Source organism: Microcaecilia unicolor, chromosome 6 (assembly GCF_901765095.1).
Source record: "Microcaecilia unicolor chromosome 6, aMicUni1.1, whole genome shotgun sequence".
Taxonomy (NCBI): Eukaryota; Metazoa; Chordata; class Amphibia; order Gymnophiona; family Siphonopidae; genus Microcaecilia; species Microcaecilia unicolor.
The window spans coordinates 271,815,957-271,834,216 of NC_044036.1; the positions used below are offsets into that span (position 1 = coordinate 271,815,957).

An 18,260-nucleotide genomic window follows, 5' to 3' on the forward strand; every position below is an offset into this window, starting at 1 on the left:
ATGGGGGTGGCTGTCAGGGACAGAGGTGCTAATGGGGGGGGGGGGGGGCTACTGTATACATCTAAATGCTATTAAAAGCTATAGTAGTATTACCTTGAATATTAGCTTTAATTTTGAAAAAATAATTCTGTATGCATACTGTAAAACGAAATAACCCAAGGCACATTTAATTTCAGTTTGGGCTTTTGCTTTATGTATTATTCATAATATCATATCATAAGTAGCTATTTCTAAGATAATACCAAACTTTAACAACAAATATCGACCCCAGTTTTGGGAAAATCATGGTGAAATGTGGATTTTATTCTGCCTTTCATATAGTGACTAACTTTTAAAGGAGCAGAAAGTATGAAGGGGGAGGATGGTTGAGATGGTGCAGGAAGGATGAAGAGAATTGTGTATCTTTTTGCTGCATGACCTAGTTTTGCATTTTTCTACATCCCTCTTCATCTAATTAGGGTGTACTAAAAAGACCTGGACTACTTTTTGTACAGAGTTGTAGCCTGTGGGTATTTAATAACAATTGCTCAATATGACATTTGCATCTATTGCTTGGGGTATGAATAGTGAATTATCTTAAAGTTCATTAGAAACGTTTTCTCTATTGTTAAAATCAGGCAACAATATTCTAATGACAGCTAAAAACTTGAGGCATCATATATAAATGTTGACCCCTCCCCCCCCCCCCCCCCCCCCCCCCCCCAATGTATGTAGTGCAGATGACCTTGGAATAAACAGCTAATATTCCAGCCTTATTCACAGTGCCCTGCTGCAGGCAGGCAGCTTTCTACCCCAACTACCACCTTCATAGAATAATGGCTAAAATAATCAGAGTAAGCACTTGCCACTTACACCAGCGTATGGCAGCTGTAAAATACCAGAAATGACTTAGAAATCGGTCTTTATTTTACTGTTAGGAAAATAATTAGCATTCACTTTCAAATGAAAGAATCAAATATATTTCTCAGGTTTTTAAGTCCAATAATAACGATTTAGGAGCACGTTTGCCTAGAAAAAGAACTTCCAAGCCTTATTTTCACAATGAATATGCATCTACATACCTCATGTTTATTTATCTGACTTCATCAGTCTGTGGCCAGTTTGACTTTATAAGGTGAATAAAGCTAAGATAATATAGTAATATTCAGTGTTTTGAACTATAGAACTAAAGTTAAGAGCAGTCAATTATTTCAGTGCTGGGAGAGGGAGTGTAAAAATCCACAGAAGTGTCTCTGGTTTCAACTTCCTCAGCTTCTAGGTTGCCACAGCCTAGAAGGCTTGTATACGGCATGGTTGGTGGGGTTGGGCTCTGTTGGTAGGAGTCTCCCAGTGTCTGTTTTCCAAAGCAGTGTTCAGTGTTTGAATTTATTCATAAAAAATTAACTAACATTATTTTCTTGTTTTTATTATTACCAACATCAGGATCTATTATTAAGAGGCAAAGCATGTTAACATACCTTTACAATCTATATCCTATTTGTTGCAGACCCATTATTTCTGATGAGTTCTGTCACTAACAACATTATAGGAAGTGGTTACCTTGTATTGCAGCTTAGTAAATTGGCACCATTGTATGCCTGCTGACTTGTGATGTACCAAGACATGGATCTATATGCTAACACATCATTTTGCTAGCATATAGTGTATCATTTTTAATATTGTATTATGTAACATTCTGCAGTAGTGTTGCTCCTATAAGTACCCGAATGTACGTTATAAGGAAAAAATATCACAATTTAAGATTACTATGACCATTCTTTGGTAAGTGAAGTGCTCATTATGGTACCATTCACATATTTTATTTAACTTTCTTGTCACAGAATATCACAGAATTTCTCACACAATCCCATGCTGAGATGTGACAATAAGAAAACAATGTTGTCACCTAGCAGTTTGTATAGGTCAACACAGCATGGTTAATAGTTCATATTCTCATTGTATTTATAGCTTATGGCAGATAGTCTATGCATTTTACACACACTGAAGGCTCTTTAATCCTCCTGGCAAAGGGGGCTCTTGTTGGACTTTAGATATAAAAACCTAGAATTTTATAAGGAAACCCCTAAATTTTAAGAATTCCTAGTGATAGAAAGATGTTAGATTTTTTTTTGTTTGTTACATTTGTACCCCGCGCTTTCCCACTCATGGCAGGCTTAATGTGGCTTACATGGGGCAATGGATGGTTAAGTGACTTGCCCAGAGTCACAAGGAGCCACCTATGCCTGAAGTGGGAATCGAACTCAGTTCCTCAGGACCAAAGTCCACCACCCTAACCACTAGGCCACTCCATAGATTTTGGCATACACTAAAATTACAGATGCTGTTCCACTTTAAGATGACATTTCTTATATGTCCACTTATAAGTAGTAAGTCTGCTGCCTTAAGGAAAAAACAGTTCTGAGAAAAAACAAATAGATTTGGTTCAAGGAAGTGTGTTTTGCACGTAGGATACAGTGCACTATAGGTGGTGAAGAGCTGATATGCACTAAACTGAAGACATACTTTAGGTATGATAGTGTCTGATCATCTTAAGGTAGCAAAGCTACGATAAGATGGTGGCCAGAACCAGCAAGATGCTGGTGTGCATAGGGAGAGGCATAACAAGTACAGGAAAGGAGGTGATAATGCCTCTGTTCAGGACAGTGATGAAACCACACCTAGAGTGCTGCATTCAGGGGCTGATGATCAAAAGTAGATGTGGGCGCTAGAGGCCACAAGTGCCAGACTACCACCCGCATTTACCCAACGCCAGTGATCAAATGTTGCCTGGTGTGAGCGTATAGGGAATATCCCAGAGCTCATTAAAAATATATTTAAATGTAGCTCTCCGGTATTCTGTCAGTATGATCAGAGCCCTGTGCTCTGATCTTATGGGGTGAATAGCACCTTATCCCTATGCCAGCTTGGTGCTGGCATTAGGATTAAGGCTCTGCCTTCTCTCCCCCCCCCCCCCACCCCATCCTGGGCTGCCATTGTCATCCAGGGGGTCCATGGGACATCCCCAGTACCCCCCAAAGGCAAGGCCCTGGTGGCCTAATGCCCCCCAAACCACACACCCTCCCCTTGGACAGCTCCCAACCCCTCCCCCAACATGAGGGCACAGGGGGGGCTGGAGGTCCTGTGGACCTCTAGGCCCCCTAACCCTCATGACACAAAGGTAATTGCCTGGTGGCCCAGTGAGCTACATACCCCACCCCACTCATCCTGGTGGTCTAGCGGCCGCCTCCCCTCCAGCGCCGTCTCCAAAATGGTGGCACTCTGCCCAGTGCATCCCCTTATATGGTAGGAAAGCCCTGCCCAGCGCTCTGCCATTTTGGAAGCAGAGCTGAAAGGAGGAGGGAGTGCAACTCCCTCCTCCATCACACTACAAGGTATAGGGAGGGGAGGGGGCCACTGGACCACTAGGGTGGGTAGGGAGTGGCTTATGTAGCCCACAGGGCCACCAAGGAATTATTTTGTGTCAGGGGGCCTAGAGGAGTTCCACCAGACCTCCAGCCCCCCTGTGCCCTCGTTTCAGGGGGTGTTGGAGGGGCTGGAGGTCTGCCAGGCCTCCAGCCCTCCATGTCACTGTCCCAGGGTGGTGTGGGGGCTTGGGAGGGCACTAGCTCACCAGAGCCTCCAGCTCTGGAATGCTTGACAGGTCCAGACTTTTGACAGCCTGGACCTGCCAAACAAGTGTGGGAGGATTGAGCCTGAGTGTATACCCAGGCACAATCCTCCTGCGCTTCTCCTGATGATGAACTGTAATAACGCGCCTAAATTGCTATTAGCATTGATCATTGGGGAGTTAATTACCCACAGTGTTCCAGCACTATTTTTAGGGTGCTGTTTCAGAACAGCACGGGGAATTGATCATCGGGGCTTCAGTTCTAGATGCTGTACCTCAGAATAAAAGCTAGAGCATGGGTTTTCATTTCTGTCCTCAAGGGTTGCCTTAGTGAATATGCATGAAGGAGATATGCAAGCATTATCTGGAAACCTGAGCTACTGATAGCCCTTGAAGTCTGGAAATGATGACCAAGGGACTAAAGGCAGTGGAAAAAGAGGCAACCAAAATGGTTCGGAGTCTGCATCAGAAATCATATGAGGTGAGACTAATTACCAGGGCGTAGCCAGCCCTCCAATTTTGGGGGCACATAGGAGTGGGCAAATCTATTTCATGCATATTCATTGTGGATATCCTAAAAACTTAACTGGCAAGATGTACTCCAGGACTGGATTTAGAAAACACTGTTCTAGAACAACGTAAGAAAATATTTTTTAATGGAAAGGATGATGGATAGCAAGAATAAGCCCCCCCCCCCCCCCCCCAAAAAAAAACGTCTTAGACACAAAAACATTAACATAGTTCAAAAAGACCTGGTATAAACATGGAATATCCTTGGTAGCAAGGGGATGGAAATGAAGGAAGCACAGATGTCATCTCTGTGGAGTCGCAGCCAAACTCCCAAAAAGTGTTTTATGATTTCCTTGAGGTATCCTGCACAGAGTGGCAGTTAATACCCTAAAAAGCAGTGGTACAACTTTGATAGGTTGGGTGAGAGACATAGGTACAAGGAGCATAGGTGGTGGGTTCCATATGTAAATTTATATTCACATCTACCCAAGATGGACAAATTGCTGCTGGCCAGACTGGATAGGCTATGTTGAGTTTATCTGCCATAATCTACTATGTTATTATGTAGCTGTAAGGCTGTGGTAGCTGGTAAGCTGTCTGCTTGTTGACATTTACAGTTCCTTACAGGTAGGTTACTGAGGGCTAATAGTCACTCCTGATTTGAGTTTGTGCCCACTTGGGCAAAGAATGCAAAGACAGGTGACAGACCTTGTTTGCCAATTATCTGATCTTGCAGAGCACTGTCACTTCAAGTGACACTTTCTGGGAATGTCAGCATTTTAGCAGGGTAGTGATTAATTTTGGTGCATCTACTGAGATGTCTACAAGATGTTTGTTTCTGTTATCTTAGCTTTCTGCGGTGTTTTCTATGCTGTCAACTTTCTCTTTGGCACTCTCAGTGCATCAGTGCCATAAAGAGGCTACCTGAGCTGACAAGACCCTTGTCTAAACAATAAAGCCCTTTTGTCTTTTCTTTGCCCTTTTTAGAGTACTGTCAGACTAAATGTTAGAGAAACCAGAATCCTCTTTGTCTTGAGGAAACTGCTTTATTCTTAAGTCGCAGATCTATTGTTCAGTGTAACATGCACACATATACTTCTCCTTGAGTAAATAACTGATGACTTTTGTGTGAGGGAAGGTCCTCAGAAGTAGTATAACTGGTCCTCAGTTTCAAAAGTGCTATGCAAATCTGGTAATCGATCAAGATTTCTCATGTCACATAGAGTTAAACATGTTTAGTTTTTTTTTTTTTTTTTTAAATAATACAGCGGTGTGTCACTTTTTAAAGACTTGCTTCCTAATTTATAGCTCAGAGGTGGCTACAGAGTCATTTTAGATATATGTGTGTGTGTGTGAAGAAGCTACAAATTTAGCAATATTAGGAACATTGTAAATGATGGCAGATAAAGACCTGAATGGTCCATCCAGTCTGCCCAACAGTTACAACAACAATGAATGTGATATAAAATACTTAATCATTGTCTCTCTTTGGCATTTCTGGGACATAGACAGTTTAAGTCTGCCTGGCCATATACTTAGTTTCCTTAGACGGGACTCAGACCATACAAGCCTGTCTAGTACCAGCCTTAGTTTTTCACAGCCAGAGTCGCCATCTAAAGCTTCCCTCAACATGCAAACACACATGCAACCATTTGGTTTTATTTTTATACCATTTATTTTCAAATTAGATCCTTTGTGTTCATTCCATGCCTTTTTGAATTCCATCACAGTTTTTTACTCCACCACCTCCCTCAGAAGAAGAGTTGCAAAGAAGGTACAAATGACATTAAAGTGTTCTATTTCAAAGTTATTAGGCTGCAGAAATAAATGGGTATATTTAGCTTAAAAAGTGCTATGGTTTAATAGAATCCCTATTAGGAAACTGATATTTATACATGAGATCAATACTTTGTGTGTACACATGGGTAAAGGAGATACAGGCATATAGATACAGCAACATACAGTTCAGAACAATCCAAAACTCAGGAACGTTATTATTTTACTTTCTGAGTCAAAATTATACACTCCTTTTTGGAAACAAAATGAGGAAGTATACAGCTCCCACAGACCTACTTGTTAATGACAGCATCATTGAGGTAGCATGAGCAAGCACTAGTCTTTTGGCCTTTAAACAAACAGCCAAAGGCAGCAAAACAAATCTTTATTTTTTTAAATAATACTTTTATTAATATAATCAAGCATACAAGAATCCATAAACTTGAAAAGATTAGAAAACATAAATGTGGCAATATAGAACAAAAAAAGGAAAACGACTCATTATCAGGAGACGAGGAAGGTTAAAAAAATAAATTAGGAAAATTTAACATATCATGAAAGGAGCATATATGAGCTACAAACACCTACAGCCTGAACGCGTCATTCTCCTGGCACTGCTCTAGGGCTAACTATAACACCAATTTCTTCCCTGGCCACAATAACTTCAACCAGCTGCTTGGGTTAAAAAAAACAGGTAATGTTTTCCCTGATAGGAAATACAACATTTCACTGGAAATTTCAAAATAAATGAAGCCCCCAAAACCAAAATCCTCAGCTGAAGGGCTAAGAACTCTTTCCTGCGCTTTTGTGTTGCTTGAGATTGATCAGGAAATATAAGAATATTTGATCCCATGAAGTATTCATTAATATGATGGAAATGTAGTTTCAAAACATAGTCTGTATCATGTTCCAAAGCGAAAGTCACAAGGAGAATTATTTTAGCTGTTACAACCTCCAGCGAACTCCCCAAAAAATCCTATTAAATCTAACTCAGCTGGAGGATCTCCCTTCACTATTCTCCAACGAGAGTAGAACTTCCAGGTTTTCCCCAAAATGTCAAGTACTGAGTTCTCACAAGAGGAGGAATATTCAGGATTTGGCAGCTTCCTTCAGCTACTCCCAGGGCCTTTCTAACTTTCCCTAACATGGCAGTTTTATCTTTTCTTATATGAGCCACGCCCTCTTGCCTTGGCTTCCTAGTCTTAGCTCTATTAAACTAGCCTGGAGAGCATGCGTCTTAAGAGAAAATCAGGTTTGCCTAGGCACTTCACAACCATGTATTAGACACCAGAATCTACATCAAGAGCACTTATTAGTTCATTTGATATTCTATCAGTTGCTACTGGCAGTCATATCTTAACTCTGTGACCAATTAAGTTTTTTTTTTGTATTTGATATACCTCTTTACTTACAAAGATCAATGAGTTCTGTAGAACCCTTAATACATTACTAGAAGGCTGTATCCTTCATTTTTATCTTTTTTTTTCTGACTCTTGTCTAGATTATAATGGACCTTTCATCTTCCATCTGCCTCTTGATTACAAGGCATAAAGGGGTACATTACAAATAGAAAAGTTTATCTGTAGTTATGTTGGTGGGGGGGGGGTGGCTTTAAATAGGACCTTCAGTAACAAAGCAAAATATTTCCATGTTCTGTAAAATCAGATTTATATTGAAAAGTACCAGATGGTACTTCTATATAATAAGCTAGTTCTTATTCTGTAAACCTGGATATTGTTTTGTCTTGGTTAGTGTGTTAATAGTGTGTTAATTACAATACATGTTGTGAAAAACCCTGAGGGGTGTTTAATGATGCAACATGTCAAGATGATCAAGACCGAGTAACTTGAAAAATAGATTGTAACTCTTAAGAAAATGTTTGTAAACAATTTGAAATCAAATTGTAATTAATATATTTTCCATTGTTGGCATTAAGTAGCTTTTATCATTCTCATTTTCTCTTAATGGTGGTGTTTTTCAATTGTTTTAATAAATTGCATAGAATCTCAGTATTCTGCATTGGGAAGTTTGTATTACATCTTGATTGGAATTTGCATCAAGCCAATCTGGCTGGAAGTGGTTCAGAGTAGAACTTCCCAGACCTATCCTGTGGACTCTGCAGTTAGTTGAGTTTTTAGGATACACACAATGAATATACATGAGTCAAATTTGTATATAGTGGAAACTCAGTATATGCTATTTATATCACACATATTCATTGTGGAAATTCTGAAAGCCTGACTGGCTGTGAGGTCCCTGGTTGAGGTTTGAGAAGCCCTGCTTCAGAGATGGTATACATCCTGGAAAGAGGTGTAGAGGACATTCCCTACCGAACAATAGTGACAGTTTAGTGGTCTGAGTGCATATGTACTAAGTTGTAGAGGAAACTGTAGTCTGTGATGCATATACAAGGTTGGTCACCAGGACAGATGGAATAGTGTGAGCAGGGTTTTAAAAAACATTTTTAAAAAAATGGGGCATATCCTTGATACTGCCTCATGAAAGGCTCAGGAGAGGCTGGTTCTAGCTGAGCTGAAAGCCCAAAACAGTAGAAAGAAACACCAGAGTTTAAAAAAAAAAAAGATCCTGAGAGAATTTTTTTAAGCATCTGAGTAACGAAAAATGAAGTATAGTGATATACTCTATATGTCACACTGAATGATTTCTGATCTTTAAATATTAGTTTAAAAACTGTTATATGCTTACTCAGGTGCCCTTTGTCTATTACTTCATTTAGGTAAGAAACTGTTATCCACCACCTATAAATGGCCACTTGAAAAAGGGACTGCCCCCTTACTTACTCAACCAATTGACCAAATTTAATTGATAATTAGGTTCAGCTGATTGAATACAGCCAGGCTTGATTTCAGGTAGTCCCCTTGAATCGAAACCTCACTATATACTGAAACTTAACATGAGAGAGTGGTCATCACAATGTTTCCACAGAACGTGATGCCACAGTGAGATCCATTATCTCCAAATGAAGAAGACTTGAAACAGTGGTGAAGCTTTTTGGGATAATGCTCTATAGCCTGATGAGTCAAAAGTGGAACTCTTTGGACAACACATCTTTCCATTATATCTGGCATAAAGCAAATACAGCATTCCACAGCAAGAACATCATACTAACAGTCAAACATGGTAGTGTGATGGTATGGGGATGCAGTGCTGCCTTAGGAGCTAGAAAACCTGCCATTATTGAAGGAACCATGAATTCTGCACTGTACCAGAAAATTCTTAAGGAAAATATCTTGTAATCTGTCTGTGAGCTGAAGCTGAAGCATAATTGAGTTATGCAGCAAGACAGTGAACCATAACACAAAAGTAAGTCTACATCTGAATATCTGAAGAGAAGCAAAATTAAAGTTTTGGATTGGGCTAGCCAAAGTCTTGACTGAACCCAATAGAGATGCTGTGGCAGAATCTGAAATGAGCAGTTAATGTACAAAAATTTACAAATATGTGAGTTAAAGAGTTCTGCAAAGAAGAGTGGGCTAAGATTCATCAACAGCGATATGAAAGACTGATATCAAATTATAGGAAGTGTTTCATTGCAATTATTGCTGCTAAAGGTGGTGCAACCAGTTACTAAGTTTAGGGGCAGTTACTTTTTCACCTGGGTAAATAGGCATTGGATAATGGGCTCCTTTTAGTGGCATGCTGAAAGTGAAGAATCCTGTTCTGTTCCCATGGGCGTCTTCGTATTCAGCGTTCCCTAATTGGTAGTGCAGCTTTGTAAATGGAGCCCTTTATATCTTAATTAAGTAATAATTTAAAAACTGTGTTAAAGTCAGGTTCCCCTTGTCTAATATTACATTTTGTTTAAAGATCAGAAACTATTCAGTTTGATATATGCAATATATGGAGGAGGAACTTTTTCACTTCACAGTACTCTGATGATTAAAGAATTGAGCTTTGAGTCAGGGAGATTTGGATACATGATAAGTTCACAACTGCCTTTTTCTCCTGACTTGATGTTACCCAACTCATTTTGAACCCGCGTTAGGTTCAACTACTGCAAGATTTTTTTTGCTATGCTATATCAAATTTTCTCCCAGAAACAGATAATAACTCTTGAAAACTTGTCAGAGATACCTTAAGTTAGCCTCATATAAAGGTATTGCCTACAACTTGGTTGTTGACCTTAACAATTTTGATTCATTGGTAAGTAAACTTTTTGTCCCTTGGAAAGTTATTTTGCCCCTAGACAGAGAGACAAACTTAATTTACGTAACTCTTCCCAGCACGCCACATGATGAAAAGCATAAACAACTTGAAAGAAACAAAAATATCTGCACTTGTAAAGTACAGCATGCTATTCTGAAATTATCATTCTAAGATAGGGGAGTAGGGAAAGGGAAGTGAAAATTTCTAGGAGCAGTTCAATGCTTTTCTAACTTCTATATCTTTCTTTTCTAGTTTGTTATGAGCTGCACTCTGTCATATGAAAATAGTCTCAGAGTGCTGAAGGACTAATTTTACTCTGCTCTGCACTCTATCTTGAAAGACATACTTAAACCTAAGTAGAAGGTATTTGGTTCATAACAAAAAAAGATAAAATTGGTGACCCCCTGTTTTTCTCTGATAAGGGATCTCCACAGTAAGAAGGACCTTTCCTATAAAGAATATAAGAACTGCCATATTGAGTCATACCAAAGGTCCACCAAGCCCAGTATCCTGTTTCCAACAGTGGCCAATCCAGATCCCAAGTACCTGGCAGGATCCCAAAAAGTAAGATTCCATGCCTGCTTACCCCTAAGTCTACTCTTTGCCTCTAGGCAAGGAAAGATATTTGTTCGCAGAGTTGAGATTTAGAAACTTATATTTTAGCTTAATAACTGTGCTGTTGGCAAGTGGATTGTTGATATGACTAGAAGAACTTTGACTTAGCACAGTGAACCATAATGAATTATTTGTTTTCTTTTGCTGGGAGGCTATGGTGGAGGAACCTAGTAATCAGCTGAAGTGCAGAGTCTGCTCAAGCTATAATATGAATTCTAGGATCATTCTTCTTTGAATGCCACTCTATCTCCCAACATCTATGTACTGCTCATGACTGTTTTAAAGGGAAAATAGACCCCTTCGTAAGAAACGGATGCTATGTGGTAGTACAGTAGTACCACAAGACTGTTGCTAGAGGTTGTGGTAATCATTTTAATGCTAGAGTTGACTTGGCAGGAGCAACTGGGTATTGCTGCTGCTCTGAAAACCACTTGGCCACTAGGGAATCAAAAGGTAGGCCCGGCAGGAAGGCTACTGGAGTGAGAGGGCTACTGGTAGTGTATATTATTGGGGGAAGGGAGGGGAGAACCAGACAGCATCAAGCCACTACCTGGAAGTTATCCAGGCACTGGCCAATATTCAGTGCTGGTACCTGGATAACTAATCGGCAATGATAAAACTGCTTTGTGTTCAGTTCTATCTGCCTGATTAGCTATCCAGAACATAGTGTGCAGTATGGCGGAATTTGTTGAAAATATATAGTCCATGTGATTTCTGATATTTTTGAGATAGAATTGAGAGCTTCTGCCATGGGGAATGGTGCCAATAGAGTAACCTGGCTGTGAGCCTCAGACTGGGATGTACAGGAAAAGCTTGCTAACATACCTTAACATGATGGGTTCTCAAAATAGTCCAGATTGGAGACCTGCCCACCAACTGAAAAATTGTATTATAATTGCCTAGCAAGAGCATCAAAATTAAGCTGTCAGCATTGGGAAATACTTACAAAGGAACTCTTTCTTAGAGGTCAGTGTGGTTCAACCTGTTCTACCACAGGAAAGAGGGCAGGGAATTTTTCCCCAGTATTTTTCAATCCTGAAAATGTAGGGGAGGGGGGATTCTGCCCAATCCTAGACCTGAGGGCCCTGAACAAATATATCTCCAAGTAAAAGTTCAAAATGCTTTCCTTAGGCTCCCTCATACCACTTTTTCAAAGAGAGGACTGACTATATTCTCTGGTTGTAAAGAACACTTACACTCACATATAGATACATCCAGCCACAGGAAATATCTCAAATTCTTCATAGGGAAACGTCATTACCAGTATTGTGTTCTGCCATTTGACCTTGCATCAGTACTTCAAGTGTTCACAAAATGTTTTAGCGGGTGTCATAATGTATCTACACAGACTGGAAGTACACATGTTTCCCTCTTTGGATGATTGGCTGATACAGCAGTAAGCAACTCAGAAAGGAGCAAAAAGATCTGTTAATGCAAACATTTGGGTGTTGAAGTTGCTAAGGTTCATCGTAAATTATCGAAATCACCCCTAGAAGCAATTCAAAAACTGAATTCATAGGAGCCTTGCTAGATACAACTCAAGCAATTGCCTTTCTTCCACATCAGAGGATAGCCACCTTGATTTCTACTGTAAAGAAAATATAGGAGAGTCAGCAAGTATCAGCTGGACAAGAGTTAAAGTTGCTGGGCCATATGGCATCAACAATTCATGTCACTCCAATTGCATGCCTCCATTTGACTTGGTCACTGGAGGCAGGTGCAATGAAACTCAGTCTATGAGAAATCTCCAGGATGTTATATCTGTCACCAGTTCTCTATGGGACTCACTGTCCTGGTGAATAATACATTCCAGTTTGGCAAAAGGAATCGTATTTCAGCTATGACATTTGCATTCAAGTTGTGCTGGGTCTCTTCTAGATGGGTTTAGCTAGGGTTTATGGACTGTTTAGGAAAGCCAAGATCAGATAACTTCCTAGAGCTAAGAGCAATATGGTTCACTTTAAGGTTTTCAGAGATTGGTTGTCTAACAGTCATCCTCTTTCAAATGGTCAACTTTTTTTTTTTACATTACCAAGGATTTGTGTTCCACTCATACCAAAATCCATTTTAGTTAGGAGCGGATCATAACCAAGCTAGCAAGTAAACATAAACTGGGAAGCACAAAGAAGATATATCACAATCAATTATTTGTAGAAACAAACTTCCTAAACAGAACAATTTTAACCATTCTTCTAAAAGGATAATAAGCTAAACTTATAAATGGCATTGGCAAAGAATTCCAATGTTTAGCTGCTTGATAAGAAAACAGGCTAGAAAAGATCCATACTACATAAATAAGCAGGGAGGAATGGGAGACCATCAGAATGTGGAAACGGGCCATTTCTCACAGAATGTGTCTCAGGGCCATGTATCTGGCAGCAGGGATAATGTCCTAGCCTCAGGGGTCAGTTGGGACGGTGGGACATGCGATTCCTGTGTTTTGGCCCCTGGCCCAGCAAGGTGCCCATGGGGCTCCTGAAAGCCCAAATGGCTGGTTCACTATGTGAGGGAATCCCTGACTGGAAACCAGTCTAGTCTCTCAGGAGCCATCAGGATGCGTAGGCTGGGTGCCACTCTTGGCTTCGAGTGCCAGAGATATAAAGAATCTAGAGCTGTGCTTTCCTCAGTCCCTCATGGGTGGGCAGGAGGTCCCATCTTGGGGTTTGGAGGAGCTCCTATCATCCAAAGGTGATGAATTAGATCCAGAGAAGCTGTGGTGGGAGCAGGAGGAGGAAGGCTGTCCAGTTGTCAGGCTCTTCCAGCATGAGGAATTAGCTCGACATTGATTCAGTGAGTGAAGCTGTGCAGTTACTAGTGGAGCCAGAGGAGGGAATCCCATTTTGGAGGAACTAAGAGACCCTCCAAAGATGTACCACCTCTATAAAGTGCTCTCCAGCATGGTGTTGTCAAAATGGAGGATTTCCCAAAGGGAATCCTCTTGGAATTCAAGCTTCTGGAAAAGATCTATCCTTTGGCCCAAGAGAAGACTGATAGGTAAGCAGAAGCAACTGTAGTGATCCAGATGAGGGACAGTTAGCCTTCAAGGAGTTGCACAAGAAGAAAGTAGAACGACAGCTGAAGTATGGTTGGGAGCCAAGTGGCTATTGGTGAGAGGTTATGCAGTCCAAATGATGTCCTTCATGACTTCATCTGCATTTCCTTTTGAACGGTGGCTTCAATAGTGGTTTGCCAGAGGTGACTGTAGATGTGGCACTGGGCTATGGATGCAACTTCCAAGGACTGTCTGAGCAAGCTTCCCTTCCATGGGTGCCTTCTTTACAGAGGGGACCTTGAGAAGCTGGAGAGAGATTGGAGAAAGCCAGGACCCAGTGGCTTCTGGAGGAGAAGCTAAATGGAGCAGGCCTTGGTTATCAGGCCACTTTCACCCTGGCAGGTGTGCCACTGATAGGTCAGTGGGCCAGTCTTGAGGGCCCAAAGTGGTCACAAATACCTGGCAATATCCCAAAAAAGTTCAATACATTTTATGCTGCTTATCCCAGAAATAAGCAGTGGATTTTACCCAAGTCAATTTAATAATGGTCTATGGACTTTTCCTTTAGGAAGCTGGCCAGACATTTTTTAAACCCCGCTAACTGCCTTTACCATATTTTCTGGCAACGAATTCCAGAGTTTAATTACACGTTGTGTAACAAAACATTTTCTCCGATTCATATTCAATTTACTACTTTGTAGTTTCATCGCATGCCCCCTAGTCCTAGTATTTTTAGAAAGAGTAAACAAATGATTTACGTCTACCCGTTCCGCTCCACTCATTATTTTATAGACCTCTATCATATCTCCCCTCAGCCATCTTTTCTCCAAGGTGAAGAGCCCTAGATGCTTCAGCCTTTCCTCATAGCGAAGTCATCCCATCCCCTTTATCATTTTCATCGCCCTTCTCTGTACCTTTTCTAATTCCACTATATCTTTTTTGAGATGAGGTGACCAAACTTGAACACAATATTCGAGGTGTGGTCACACCATGGACCGATACAAAGGCATTATAGCGTCCTCACTTTTGTTTTCTATTCCTTTCCTAATAATACCTAACATTCTATTTGCTTTCTTAGCCGCCGCAGCACACTGAGCAGAGGGTTTCAATGTATCATCAACAACGACGCTGAGATCCCTTTCTTGGTCGGTGGCTCCTAACGTGGAACCTTGCATTTTGTAGCTATAGTTCGGGTTCCTCTTTCCCACATGCATCACTTTGCACTTGCTCACATTAAACATCATCTGCCATTTAGATGCCCAGTCTCCCACTCTCGTAAGGTCCTCTTGTAATTTTTCACAATCCTCTCGCGATTTAACAACATTGAATAACTTTGTGTCATCAGCAAATTTAATTACCTCACTAGTTACTCCCATCTCTAGATCATTTATAAATATGTTAAAAAGCAGCAGTCCCAGCACAGACCCCTGGGGAACCCCACTATCTACACTTCTCCATTGATAATACTGACCATTTAACCCTACTCTCTATTTTCTATCCTTTAACCAGTTTTTAATCCATAATAGGACACTACCTCCTATCCCATGACTCTCCAATTTCTTCTGGAGTCTTTCATGAGGTACTTTGTCAAATGCCTTTTGAAAATCCAGATACACAATATTAACTGGCTTGCCTTTATCCACGTTTGTTCATCCCTTCAAGGATATGTAATAGATTGGTGAAGGAAGATTTCACTTAATTAAATCCATGTTGGCTTTAGTGCCCATTCTGCACCTGGAGGCTTGTTGTGGGTGTTGCTCCATCTACTGTATGGTGCCCATTTGTGACTTCAAAGGGGTCCTCCACATGCTGCATTTCAGGATGAAAACCTTGTGGTTGGTGCTAGCCACAGTTTGTCCAGGTGAGTTTTTCACCTTCTTGGACTTAGCAAATGATACCTTCACATCCCCATAATACCATACTTCAAGTGTTTTCTACGCTTCTCTCTATGATGAGGAAGCACTTCCAGTTCTAGGCCTTTCTGTTTGGCCTGGTGATGGATTTGCAGACCTTCTCTAAGGTTATGGTGGTAGTAGCAGCTTAGCTTCAAAAGCAGCAGATACATGTGCATCCATACTTAGATGACTGGTTGAGATCCAGCTTGGCGCTCAACTCAAGGGAAGTCATGCAACAGATGATTCAACTCCTCCAGTGTCTGAACTGAGTTGTGAATTTTACCAAAATCCAGTTAATTCTGATTCAATAACTAGAGTACCTGGAGATTCACTTTGACAGCAGCAAAGCGGAGGGTGAGGGTGGGTGGCAGGGTGTGGATTCAGCGGGGGGGGGGGGGAGTAGCTGGGGAAAAAACATGGTATGGATGCAGAGGGATGGGGAAAAAACATGGTGTGGATGCAAGGGGGCTGAGGAAAAACATGGTGTGGATGCAGGGGGGCACATCCACACACACATCAGGGTAATTCTGTAACAGAATACTGTCTAACAGGTGAAATATGCACCTAGAATTTAGGCGTGAGCAGTAATGCCAGCCATTGAGCTGATGTTTTTGTGCCTAGATGTTGGGGATATGTGTAACTTATAGGATAGGATAAGTTACACATGTATAAATTATACATTCATGGGAGAGCCCTGTCCATGTATACACCCCCTTGCAAATAAAATTTAATGAAAATACTAGATTGTACTAAATTCTAGATAATAATTAGCACTAATGTAATGAAAATGTGGGATTGTACTGAAATTCTGGATAATAAATATCAAAAATGTTGTTTAATTTAAATTGTGGCAAATAAATTTGCAGTATTTTGCAGAATTTGTCAATTTTGTGCTCAGAATATTGTGGTTTTTTTTTTTTGGCACACAGTGTTGATTTGTGTGTGTGTGTGTGTGTGTGTGCAGAATTCCAGCAGGAGTAAACATAACTGTCTAGAACAGGATTCCTGATTCAACAGCAGATTTGACCAGACAGCCTTCCACAGTGTATTTAGGGTTTAGAATTCAACACCGTGCCCCCAGGCCCTTCTTCAGTTCCAGTTTAAAATGATAAATATGATCTGTTGCCATCAGAAACATATTGGTGTCTGTCTGTTGTGGTACCACTTGTTGTGTTTTCCCCTTCTCTGTTGAAGGCAGCCTGTAGCTAGGGAGAATCATGTGAGGATCTTAAGCCCTGCTTGTCCTCAGAGGAAAGAAAGTTGCTTACCTATAGCAGTTGTTCTCTGAGTACAGCAGGACTTAGATCCTCACAACCCTTCCACCTCCCCAGGACGTTGTATTTTTTTAGGTTGTAATGGATTAAGGAAGTCCTGTGTGACAGCAGCAGGCAAGAATAGACATGCATGCACAGCAAGACTACCCAAATATTAATGGAAAAAGTTACTAGGGTACTGTTTTCTGGATCAGGCTCCATCAGTGATGGCACCCATATGTGAGAATTTAAGCTGCTTGCCCTTGAACACCTGCTACAGGTAAATGTATCTGTGAGAACAAAGGGGCCCTTTTACTAAGCTACATCAAAAAGTGGCCTTAGTGCACCCTTGTGTGGGTTTTCGTATGTGCTAAGGCCATTTTGACATAACCATAAAATAGCTGATTTTCTATTTTTTGTATTAATGGCCAAGCAAGTTCATTTTTCATGCAGATTTGGGTTAACTCATGCTGAAATTGCTATTTGTTGCCATCACAGTCATCTCAATGGGAACCCTGAAGATCATGCTATCATCACTAGCCTTTGGCTTTCTTGTCATATCATAAATATTCCAGTAGTTCAGTGTTTCTTAACCCAGTCCATGGGTCACACCCACCAGTCACATTTTCAGGATATCCACAATGAATATGCATGAGATAGATTTGCATGCACTACCTCCTTGGTGTGCAAATCTAACTCATGCATATATTCATTGTGGATATCCTGAAAACCCAACTGGGTAGATGTGTCCCAAGGACTGGGTTAGGAAGCACTGCTGTAGCTCGAGTCAAAGAATAAGAGAATTTTAAGCACGTTCTATGTGGTCTGGTCAGTCTAATAAAACACAGAAGCTGCTATTTGAGATAGCCTAATACATCAGAGACAGACAGTTTTGAAAAATTTATACTAAAAACAACGTCACAATTTGCATAGCAAATAGTCATTTCTTTTGGAGATGAGCTGAATCAACAAAGCGCATCAGTATATAATAAATGACGATGCAATGCAGGAAAAACCTTCAAACATAAGACATGTTGTGAGCTTTCTAAAAATACAGCATCATGCCATCTGTTAGACTGACTTTTCTCTAATTCTCCTTCACTTTAATGTGGATTGAACCTACACTACTCCATTATCTTCATTTTGCTTGTTTGCATTATTTTATTCATACAGAGCACATTTGTTTCATATCATTTACTGAAAAAAACATGAAGAATCTTCTGGCCCGCAACTGCAGGACCCCCCAAAAAAGACCCCTTAAAATATGTGCATCTCTTGTTTCTTCACATTAGCAATTCAAGCTCAGAAGTATTTAAGACAATCTAACATTCATAGAACAAATCTACAGTAAATCTGGCTACAAGCTTTAAATATTGTTAGTCTCAGCTGCCTTCCATTTCTGGCTTTCTCTTTTAAGAGAGCCCCGAGAAGGTTGGCTTCACTGT

At 40.6% G+C, this 18,260-nt stretch overlaps 1 protein-coding gene across 3 annotated transcripts in view; it reads left to right on the forward strand.

Annotated features, from left to right (window-relative positions):
- Window positions 1-18,260, forward strand: part of PBX3 (PBX homeobox 3) — a 411,372-nt gene that overhangs the window by 256,971 nt on the left and 136,141 nt on the right. The gene's annotated exons all lie outside the window — the stretch shown is intronic.